The following is an 11,491-nucleotide window of genomic DNA, read 5'->3' on the forward strand; positions in this document are numbered from 1 at the left end:
ATTTTATTTGTTTACAGAGTCATAAACTAAAAAATCAAACCCACTTACCACGTTCACGAGTCACATTCTCTTTTTTCACAAATTACCAATAATTCTCCCTGTCTGACGTTTCATATTATATCATTTATAATCAATGGCAAGAAAAAATTTTAATCTTTCAAATGACTATAACACTACGTTTAATACAGAGTATTTACTGCCAATTTTTTCTTATGTTTGAAAATTTATTTTGCAGTGTTCAAATCGAGCTGCTAATGAATTTTCTTAATCCATTCTTGTCTTAGCTGAAAAACTAGTTCAATTGTAATAGTTATAGGGCGTTGTCTGCTTTGTAAATGCTATCATTCTCTGTTGTTAGATGCATTATTAAGAAAATATGAATTATTTAGGCTAAAAAATAGGCTTAAATTCCATTGGCAACAGGCAACAAAAACAAGAGGTCAAAGGTAAGTACCGTATTTCTTGTTTTTCATGTATATTTTTATTTATTGCTCGAAAAACCACTCAAATGCAAAAATTAAAAAGTTATTAGATTAGATTAGGTACGACAAGGAAAAATAAGCAAAATTCTTTATGTGGTATGCTCACGAGCCAGCTCGTGCGTTACGTCATTTAATAGGGTAACGTGAGCTATGGGTTCGCTGACTAATATGCAACTTGTATGGTGGGATTACTAGTAAGACACTCTTCAATGGACAATAAATACAACAAATGCAGACTGGTATTAGTTTTAAGCAATTCTAGTTTTCTGTTACAATATGCAATCATTCTTGGAAAAGAATAAGATAATCTGATTTATTTTTAATTTTTTTATGATGATTACAAGGTAGATCTAACTGATTAAGTCCGTATAGAGTTAGGATAAAGAAAGTAACAGATAAAATATAAAGTTTTACTTTAAAAGTTATAATATTTACTTATGATGTTTTAGAGGCTATGCAAACGGACTTTGAAATATTTCAGATGAAAAAAGATTATATTAATTTTAACATGAAAATCACTTTTCACTCGAGTGGTCAACACTAAATATACTCACAGACAAATCTTTAGTAAAAATTCCTTAATTAAAAATATATTTTTTTTGTCTATGAAAGATTTATAATGAAAGCTTGCCAGATTACATGAATATACACATAACGTATTAAAAGTTATAGTATAGAAACTCTGATGGTTACTTGTGGTTACAAAGTCAGTCACATTAGCCGACCCCAGTATGGAAAAGTTAATTTGTGTTGCAGCTAGCAATCCCCATGGTTAAGACAAGATATTATTCAGATTTTGCATAATGCAAGGACTGGAGATCACCAAGGTGTTGCTCACAATTGTGCTAACATATGACGGAGATTTTGTTTGGCCATATATTGGTGTCAGTACTAGACCCTGACAGGGTAAACTCCAGCAGAGAATTGTTTGTTCTCATGCACAGAAAATAGCCCTGAACATCACTAGTCCTCTACCAAAAACCAACCAAGTTAATAGGTATGTGCGTATTGTTATTAATTTCACTAAGTGAACCGAGTGTTATCTATTGTTTGGTATTTTAGCAGAGTTCTTGGCTAATGTTTAGGTTGTGCACTGCCTAGCCTGATTGAGCACACCTGAATAAATTTACTTGGATCAGGGAAATAATTTCAATGGTCCACTATTCTCTGAGTCGAACAAAGTGTTGGGTGTGATGAAGATGTACACTTCATCTTATCACCTATAGTTTCGTTGTGGGCTATGTAAACTATCAATGGGATGCTTATGAAATTTGTTAATCGTGGCCAAACTGATTGAAATGAACACTTGTTACCATACATAACGATGGAATACAGTGCAACATAACAAAAATTGACTGGATGCTTTGCAAACATCTTGATGTTTGGTCGGGAAAAATCGCTTCCTGTGGTTATGATGTATGTTCCTCCCTTAGAATACATGTGCTGCAGTGTCCACTAGAACATATCGAGTGGCTAAGGTCTGCAATGGTCAACACACACGAGTTTACATACAAATAGCTTGGGAAGGCCACTACATAGCAGAAGAGATGTTATGACAAATGTGCAAGAATTGTAAGTTCCAGTGTGTGAAGACTGGGTTTCATTTGTTAGTGATCAGGACACGGAATTATCTCAGATTTGGTTTAACGGGTTTATATCTAGTACTCCAACAGATTGGTCCATTAACATACACGATACAGTAGTTATATGGCACATGTAAGCATGCGGAGAACATTCACAAACTGTAACCATGTATATTACTGATGAACTTCTCATGCACTGGCTAGCCAGGAATCAGATATCGAGATTGAAGAGTTGGACAATGACGAGAGTAATGTTTCTTGCTCTCAGCTGAAAGAAGAAGATGCTAAAAGTAATTATTTGGCTGTGCATAATGAGTCAGATGAGGAGTACCTGAACAAGAGGTGCCAGAATCCTTTATTGTTCGTTGAGATGTCGATGTTGACCTCCTCATTACTATGTTTGGGATCAACTACCGGACCAACAACTATAATGATCATATTATTGAAAATCAATAACTAAAAGGAAGTAGCATTCCTAGTTTTCTGAGCTCGTAGAAACAATTGTGTGACTGCTTCTTAATTAGCAGAAGACGACAGTCACTGACTGTAAGATCAATGGAGGAAAAGAAGTGACATCCCTTACTTTCTGAGTTTTTTGCTGGTATTTTGTGATTGTCCCTCGATTATCACAAAGTTAGGATGGTTTGGTGATTGTATGATTGAATAGACTAAAATGCCATTGTGAACCTTAACTTTCAAGCTATTGAGCAGAGTTTCGCTGTGATATATATACAGGATATTGGAAGATACCTGCTCAGTTATCGCACAGTTAGGATGACTGGTATAGTGGGTGTAAACCCAGAACGTCAACAGTTTGCAAAACTGAAGATGATCACTAAACGTTCAGAAGCTCGGCTGAAAAGACCTTGCAACTATTACTTTCTGAAGCTACTCAGTAATTTTTTATGGTGAACCACTCATCCAGCATCTTGTAGGAATTGCTCACCCTATCCATCTGAATAGCAGACGTTATACAAAACAGACAATTTGATACTTAATAATCTCTCCCAGTAAACTTAAGTGAGTATGTCTCCATATGGAGTGAGAGAGTTGTATTATTTCTTAGCATAGAGTGTAAATTGGGGTGATGTGAATCTGAGTGGAATATTTATTGTTTCAATAGATTTGCCTCTATTTACTTTGTTGTGATTCCAGCTGAAGCAAATTGATCAACTCGCATACAGTGATACAGTATCTTGACAATTCTGCTACTGGTTTTGGTGGCTATCTAAGACAGTAATTGCATTTTGCTATAGATTATTGTATTTAGCCTAGTAATTTTGAGTGTATGTTGATATAAGCTGTCACGGCGGCATGAATATGAGTTTTGACTGTAAGAAGTGTAGCTCAAAAGTCTTAGTTTGGCTAAATTCTGCCAGTGATTATCTATTTCATGATGCTGAGAAACTATGTTGAGCTCAACAGACTACAGATGACAAGATTTTACAACATAGCTAGAAAAGGTAGCCCATATAGATAATACTGGTAATGATGTGTGAGCTAGAGGCAGTCTAGCTACAGCTACTAGTGTATGTGAAAGTGTGTAATGTTGAGATGTTTTTACACGACAATATAAGTGTATGAATAAATATGTATGCGATGTTGCACACATTTATGGAGCTTTATGCTAAGTCATTTATGAGTGTTGTATACTACAGATGAATCTATTTTTGAAAACATAAGTATCAAGCAGCATTTGAATAAATATAAAGGATTTAGTCTAGATTTTGAAAAATGAAATTAACTGTGATTACTGGTCTGTAAAGCATTATTTGAAGATACAATGTGCCTAATATTGTCATTAATGCTGGCGAAAGAATGTTTAATTAGGATATTGATATATTTAGCTGGTTGTGAATTTTCATGAAAGAGATAAGAGTAGTAGCCAGATCCATGTAGCAAGGAAACACGTTTTGATCAGTTTTTTCACTAATTGTGGCATATAACATTTCAAATGGACTGAACTGAAGTGTTCGCGAGTATGTAAAATTATGAGTAGAAAGTGAAATTCATGAACAATAGTTTCATCCTACCAAATTTAAACTTGGTGTACCTAATCGTTGTGATTGAATATTTTCAATGATGCAGATTGAATTATTTTGAGAAATACACAATTTTCTAAATATTTTTTTAACGTTAATTCAGTACAAGGTATAGTTGAGATGCTTCAAAGTGCAGACTACAAGTGTAAAACTTGAAGCAAGGAATAACACCCATACAGTTACTTCATGGTTGGTTACTTATAGACGTGTTAATCTTGTATCTAGGAGGATTCTGAAAGGAAACGAGATGGTGGTGTTAATAAGTTTTCACAGTCAGAACTATTTGGGTGGATGGACAATTTGGTTCATAGTGTAGGAACCAGAGGTCGCAGTTTCATCACCAATATTTGTCCTACAAGACCCAGGCTATCTTTGCATAACAGCTAGATTTTAGTGAAAGTAATATGATTAGATTCGAAGTTAGCTGTGAGCTGATGTTATTCCAACAGCAGAAATGGAAAGCACAACTGAATGCAGGTCAAGCATGAATCTCACTTGAAGCCTGGGAGACCAGAATGTTCACAGGTGAAAGGGATAAATGTTATGCAGGTGATATACACATGAATACAAGCAAGCATTCAGAAACGCTACTTGACCTAGGCAATAATTCGAGCATTTTGTTCTTAAGTCAAAATTTAGGACATACATTATTGTTATTTGGTCAGAATAACTTAACCTACACTTTTAACAAAAAATTCTAACCAGTCAGAATCCTAACTTTTTATATTTAAGATCAGACTCTCAATCCGTATAGCTAGCTTGTTTTCAAATAGCTAGTTATGTTTATCTTTATCATGATTATTTCTACAATGGAAGGTGAATTTATAGCAAGTTTCCTTTTTGGTAAATTTGGGGGGTGTTTTTGACTACCTAGCTATGCCAAAATCATCATGGGCCAGTTTTACCTGTACCTTGGCAGGCTTCGTGGATGAAGACACACTGTTATATGGTGAATTTTTGTAAGGGACCTGACTGAGGTTGCCTAAAGTTCCCAGGACCATCATGACTGGCCACCAATGAATTAATGACCACTGAGCAACTGGGAGAGGGCCTTGCTCAATCAAAAACGCGTTTTGCAGCAGTGCAGCTGTTGACGACCAGTTTATCCCCAACCCAGCTAATGATGATGATAACACCCGAAACTACTTCAATGCCTGTCAAAACATTTAAAGCTAACGTCTTCAAAAAGACTTTCCAAGCACCAGGAAGGTCTATTGACGTTTACGACTTCCGAGGCACCATCTATTACTATCCAAACATCGGCAGAGACGGATCATCACAGTGACTCACGGCATCAATGTGGGGACATCAACATCAACTGCTGTGTTGCTACCCTCCAAGTGGTGTAGGACCCAAATTCTGTGGTTGAAGAAATTGGAGCTGCCATTTACAATCTCAATTGAGACAAAAAGAACATCCCATGCTTCAGAAGATACCAGCTCTAAGGTGCCATTAAGTGAATGGAAGCCTAGGCACATTTCAACTGGGAGAAAGACCACCTGTTGAATCATTAGAGACCTCTTTCACAGCTGGAGGACAAGGTGCATCATCTCCAGAATAAGTTGGATCAAACTTGTAAGTCCCTTGTGTGGATCCAAAAGATTATCTGTAGGACATTTGTGGCTCACTATGAAGCTACTATTACGTAGGACTTACAGTCGGAGCTTCAGTAAGTAAGAGGCTCCAGTTTCCTTACAAACATCTGTTCATGTGTAAAGTTGTCCCTTTTATACTTTTATTTGTTTAATGGGAAGATTTTGGGCAGCATTTTAATGACTACAGATTAAGTTAAGTTAAGTTGATATTTAAAAAATAGGTTCCCAAAATATACATTAAAGTTTTCATAAACGACTGTACAATTTTTGCAACTAACAAGATGTACGGCCCAGTTTATAATGGATGGTATAAGTTTTATGTTTTGAAAAAGCACTTACAAAGTTCCAGTCCTGGTTTATCTTATGCCATTTATGCTAGACATAAACGACTGTGATAAGCATAAATACAGTTTTGTTTCAACTTCAGAAGGCGCTGAAATTTCACAAGTGTGTGTAGTTACTTATGCCAACCATCTGATTGTGTTAAAGAACTCAATTATTGTTCCACGAAGGAGGGATTATTCGCAAGCAAGTTGTTTTATAAGTTGTATAAATATAATTAAATGAATGTATATTGAAGCATGGCATGGCCTGGTAGTTATGGCGATCGACTCATAATCTGCTGTCGCGGGTTCGAATCCAACGCCGATCATACTCGCTTTTTCAGCCATAGGGTAAAAGAGTAACCCACATTTGACAGTGGGTAATGTTGACTAGTTGCCTGTCTTCCTTCTAGTCTTGTTCCTGGTTTTGTACCTAGGTGTCAGATTAGGGCTCCATTTTTAAACAATTAAATACACTTACATCTAAAAGTTAAATGATTATTATGATTTATAATATCACTCAATGATGCCTTATGGCTAGCAGTTTAAAATCAGAGATCTTATTGTAGCAATTTTGATTCATATTAAATGAGTGTTTAAATGGTTAAGTTTTAACTTTTCTTTTCATTTAATATCTACTTTATTGTCATATGGCATTCGACCCAATCTAGTCACTGCTAAATATAATTTGAGATTAGAAATTAGATTTCTGTACAAACTTGATAAAAAAAAAGCATAAATGGCGGCCATTTTGAAATAAAATCTCTATATTTTCAATTTTTTATTTTCAGTTTTGCATCCTCATGAGCCCTGAAGTTAAACACAATTAATTAGTTTCAAATCACGTCAAATTTTTATCTAGAACAGAAGTTATGGTCAAATACGTGAAATACATCAAACAAAACATGCTCGACCTTTCAGCCGTGGGGGCGTTATAATGTGACGGTCAATTCCACTATTCGTTGGTAAAAAAGTAGACCAAGAGTTGGCGGTGGGTGGTGATGACTAGCTGCCTTCCCTCTAGTTTTACACTGTTAAATTAGGGAGCAGATAGCTGATCTTGTTATTAGAGATTTAAGGGAGATGCCTGGTTTTTGTACAACCTTAACAGGTAAACCTGGTGTTTTCATTACTCTCTTAAGTTTTGTAGTGATGTTATCATTTACATAAGGTACTACCCACATAACGTGACTTTTAAGTGTGTGTTCTGTTTTACTTTGGTAAATATAAATCTGTCTGCTTTGTTTTTGTCCATCAAAACCTTGTATAATGTTTAGGATATAGCTACTTCATGACAGAGCAACAATTTATTCTTAATAATTTGATTTTACTTAACGTTCTTAGCTACATTGTAAAAAAAATCACTGCTAATTTATGTTAAAAAGACTAGCAGCCAGACATTTTACCGTAAGAATAAGTCCAGAATCTTATAATAATTCACTGTATCTTCTGTAAACTTCACATCTATTCAATGTTAAATTTTAATGGAGTTTACCCTAAAAATATTTTGAGTGTTTTTACTATTAATTCACAATGAAATGCTCTTGTGTTAACGGTTATTCCACATAAATTAAGTGTTTACCACGTATTTCAAGTGTTTTTTTATTGTCATTCCACAAAGAAACAGTTTTTGATTAATGTTTAATCCACACAAAATATACGTTTATGCATGTATTTCTAGTTTTTTCAGAGTCAATCTACAAAACAATAACTTCAAAGTAATATTAATCCACATACAACAATGGTTTCAATGTTTTCCTTTTTAGTTATACAAATAACACGTAGAAATGCTTTAAACGGTTTATCCACATAAAATATAAATATATATATATGTGGATATGGTTATATTCATTAAAAACACTTATGGATAATTTCATTAAAATAAATTATGTATTTATTTTTATAGTATTCTTCACATTATTTCAATGTTTTAACCATACTTTAAAATACGGTTTTTAACATTAAGAAATAACGGTTCATTGCGTGTGTTTTTACGGGATTTTTTTTACAGTGTGTGTTTCCGTTACTTCTTAATCTTTTCACAACAGCGTTCATCCGTTTTCATTTACACTATGGAAGCTAATCTTAATGTTTTCTAAACTCAAGCAACTCTTAACTTATACAGTTACATCTATTAGCAGATAAATGCTTTCTACTTTACAGTTGTAACCCACACGGGCTACATTTGAGTAATTAATAATAAGACGAATACTCTTTGAAGTAAAAAATAATTAATAATGTTCTAAATGTACTTGAATCATTAAAATATTACTGGGCTTTAGTAAAAAAAAAGACCTTTTGGTGTCAATTGCCCAACATTCAAATTGGAAAACAGAATAGCTAGAGAAGGAAAGTTTGTGTGAAACTTATTTTTAGTTTGTGTCAGTAATATTATTCTTGGGTCTAGAAATTTCAATCAAGTTGAAAGAAAAAGGTAAATGGGAAGATGTAGCTTAGTGTTAACGTATCGTAGACATTTTTTTGTATGTACAGGTACAGAGTGCATAAAGATATGTACAGAGGGTGTGGGGTAACGAGAGAGCATTATGGACAGTTTGTTTGTTTTTAATCATGCACAAAGCTACACAAGGGCTATCTGTGCTCTGCCCACCACGGGTATTGAAACCCGGTTTCTAGCGTTGTAAGTCCGCAGACATACCGCTGTGCCACTGGGGGTCGTTTTGGGCAGAACAAGAAACGTAAGTGATATGTCTACACTGCATTTAGAAAACAATTTGTTCGATGTTTAGTTAATGCCAATAAATTTCTGTCGATTCCTGAACATTTTCAAACTTAGAGCTTGATGCTGTAATAATGTCTAATTCTTGATTATTAATGAAAAAACGTATCGTAATTTTATGGAAATCTAAACATTTCGTACAACTGTATTCATTAAGATACATATAAATGAAGAAAAATAGTACAAAAAAGAAATAGTGACCTTTTAGTTCTTAAGGCAAACTAGTAGGCATTCCATAAACTTCACATATTTTCATATCAAAAACGAATAGATCGAAGAGAAAAAGAGACATATTGTGAAATATCCATGACATTTCGTGTAGTTTCATATTAAAAGTATTATATATATATATTAGAAATTAGTTGCCTATATTGTTTTTAGATTAAATAGACGCTTTACAATACGCATTTGTATTATAAGAACATGGTTAATAAGATTAATTTTAGAGTTACACCTTTAAATATAAATAATGATGTTGTTTTCAAGCACACTTGCCAGCATCGTTGATTGAAACTGGGCCACCAGTTTTAGAATTAATGCACTGTAGGTTTGTTCCGCGTTTAAATCTAATGTTTGTTTGTTTGTTTTTGAATTTTGCGCAAAGCTACACTACGGCTATCTGCGCTAACCGTCCCTAATTTTGCAGTGTAATACTAGAGGGAAGACAGCTAGACATCACCACCCACCGCCAACTATTGGGCTAATCTTTTATCAACGAATAGTGGGATTGACAGTCACTAGAAGGGCGAGCATGTTTGGTAGGACGGGGATTCGAACCCGCGACCCTCAGATAGCGAGTTAAACGCCCTAACCATTTAGCCAGACCGACTGAAGAGAGTCACATAAGGGATGCGTGTGGTGAAGCATCTGTCGTGCAATGAACAGGGATATGATAAGATCGAATTTTGTCATTGTCGCAAAGTATGAGGCAGCATTTGTTTGGGAAGATGTGTTACTGTTATCTTGTATGATGTCTAGCGTGTTGATGATGGGTGAGAAACTTTGGATGTTACATTGTCAAAACGCTGAGCCCTCAAGTTAGGCAGAATGAGTTTCGGGCATTTGTTAGTGGTGTCTGCTGCATGATCCATATACAGTTAGAGATACTAGAAATTTTACCAGCAGTGTCGTATATGTTGCAAACAGGCGTAATACAAGAGGAAGGTCCAATGGCCAACTTAAGGTTGTGATTCCGACAATGTACATGCATGACTTTGGGATTTTGCTGTTGAATAAAAGCTTGTACTCCATGTGCATGCCCACTCATGTTGGCTGCTCCATCATATCCCTGTCCAACAAATACAGTCAACTACAATTCCAGTCGTGGGATGATTAAACTGTGAAAGTTACACTGGCAGTGTCCTTTGTATCAACGAAATATATCAAGTCCTTGCATATTTGGAAATCACCAGCATTCAAGTATCGTGAGCAAATGGCAACTTGCCCTGTTTTGCTGAAGCTAGCCATCTCATCAACAAGGACGGAGTAATACTTGGATTTTTTATCTGCTTGATGATAGTGTTGGAAATTTGTTGGCTACACAACTCAATGAGGTCGTTTTGAGTATGGTGATTAAAGTAGATGGCCTTTCTGGGAGTAGTTTACAAGTGATGTTAAAGATCCACATCTGTTTCTGCCCTAAAATTGATGATGGCGTGAAAAGCAATAGTTTTGTCTTTGTGTCCACAAATTGGGAAGTTTTGTTGCCCACACAGTATAATGCAATTGATAATAGAACGAAGACATTTGCAGGTACGATCCACATTCACGAACAGTGATGCACGTTCAGCTGCCGTGAGGTGAGCCTGAGACTGTTTATGTTTTGCAACTGCCATTTTAGCATTACTCCAGTCGATAAAAGACTTACGTATGAAAGGAAGCGAAAATGACACAAATTGTGCAATAGGTCCATCCTTTATAGGACTATAGAAAAATTCCTTGGTGTCGATCTGCCGTCAAAAATTCCTAGGGAACATGGCTTTTGTTTTTGTCACATTCGCGTAGTGGGTCTCGCCAAGAAGTTGCAGCAACAAATTTTCTTGTAAGTATTGACTTCTAAAAGGTTCAAGGTGCCAATATCTATAAATTTGACACTATATTAAAATTGGAGGCGTTTGATTAGTGCTGTTTTGACTGAATCAGGGGTGCTGTCATGATATAAAAGATTGTCTGGTTTAAATATTAGTGATTAATTTATATTTGTGAGTCAATATTTTTATTATTTTTAAGTTTTGTGATAATAAGAGTTAAAACCAGAGGATTGTAAAAGTTTTTTATAACTAATTGGTGTCGAGAATATAGAAAATGGCTAGACGACTATGTAATAAAGATATAACTAGCGTGAGACGAGCAGGAAGCAGTAGACAGATAACTGCAAAAGAGAATATAGCTGTGTGAAGTTAAGTACTACAAAGGTGATAGGTCTGACGTTTAATATGTTAGAGTAAAACTAACAGTATAAAAAAGATAAGAAGGATAATTTTATTCCGTCAAAGCATGGTTCTAACGTAACTGGATCAGCCTGGGCACACTTTAACAAAAGAAACAGAGGATCTTCAGAAAAAAGAAGACCAAACGAATTATGGTAACTTTCGCCACAACTGTAAGTGAATCGCACAGATCATACTAGTACGATAGCAATATAGAGAAGATAGTTCGACTTGTCAACTGAAATGCTAAAATTATTGAATAGGCCTAAGTGGACTTTTGACAACAAGAAGAGAACT

This window comes from Limulus polyphemus, unplaced genomic scaffold (assembly GCF_000517525.1).
Source record: "Limulus polyphemus unplaced genomic scaffold, Limulus_polyphemus-2.1.2 Scaffold145, whole genome shotgun sequence".
Taxonomy (NCBI): Eukaryota; Metazoa; Arthropoda; class Merostomata; order Xiphosura; family Limulidae; genus Limulus; species Limulus polyphemus.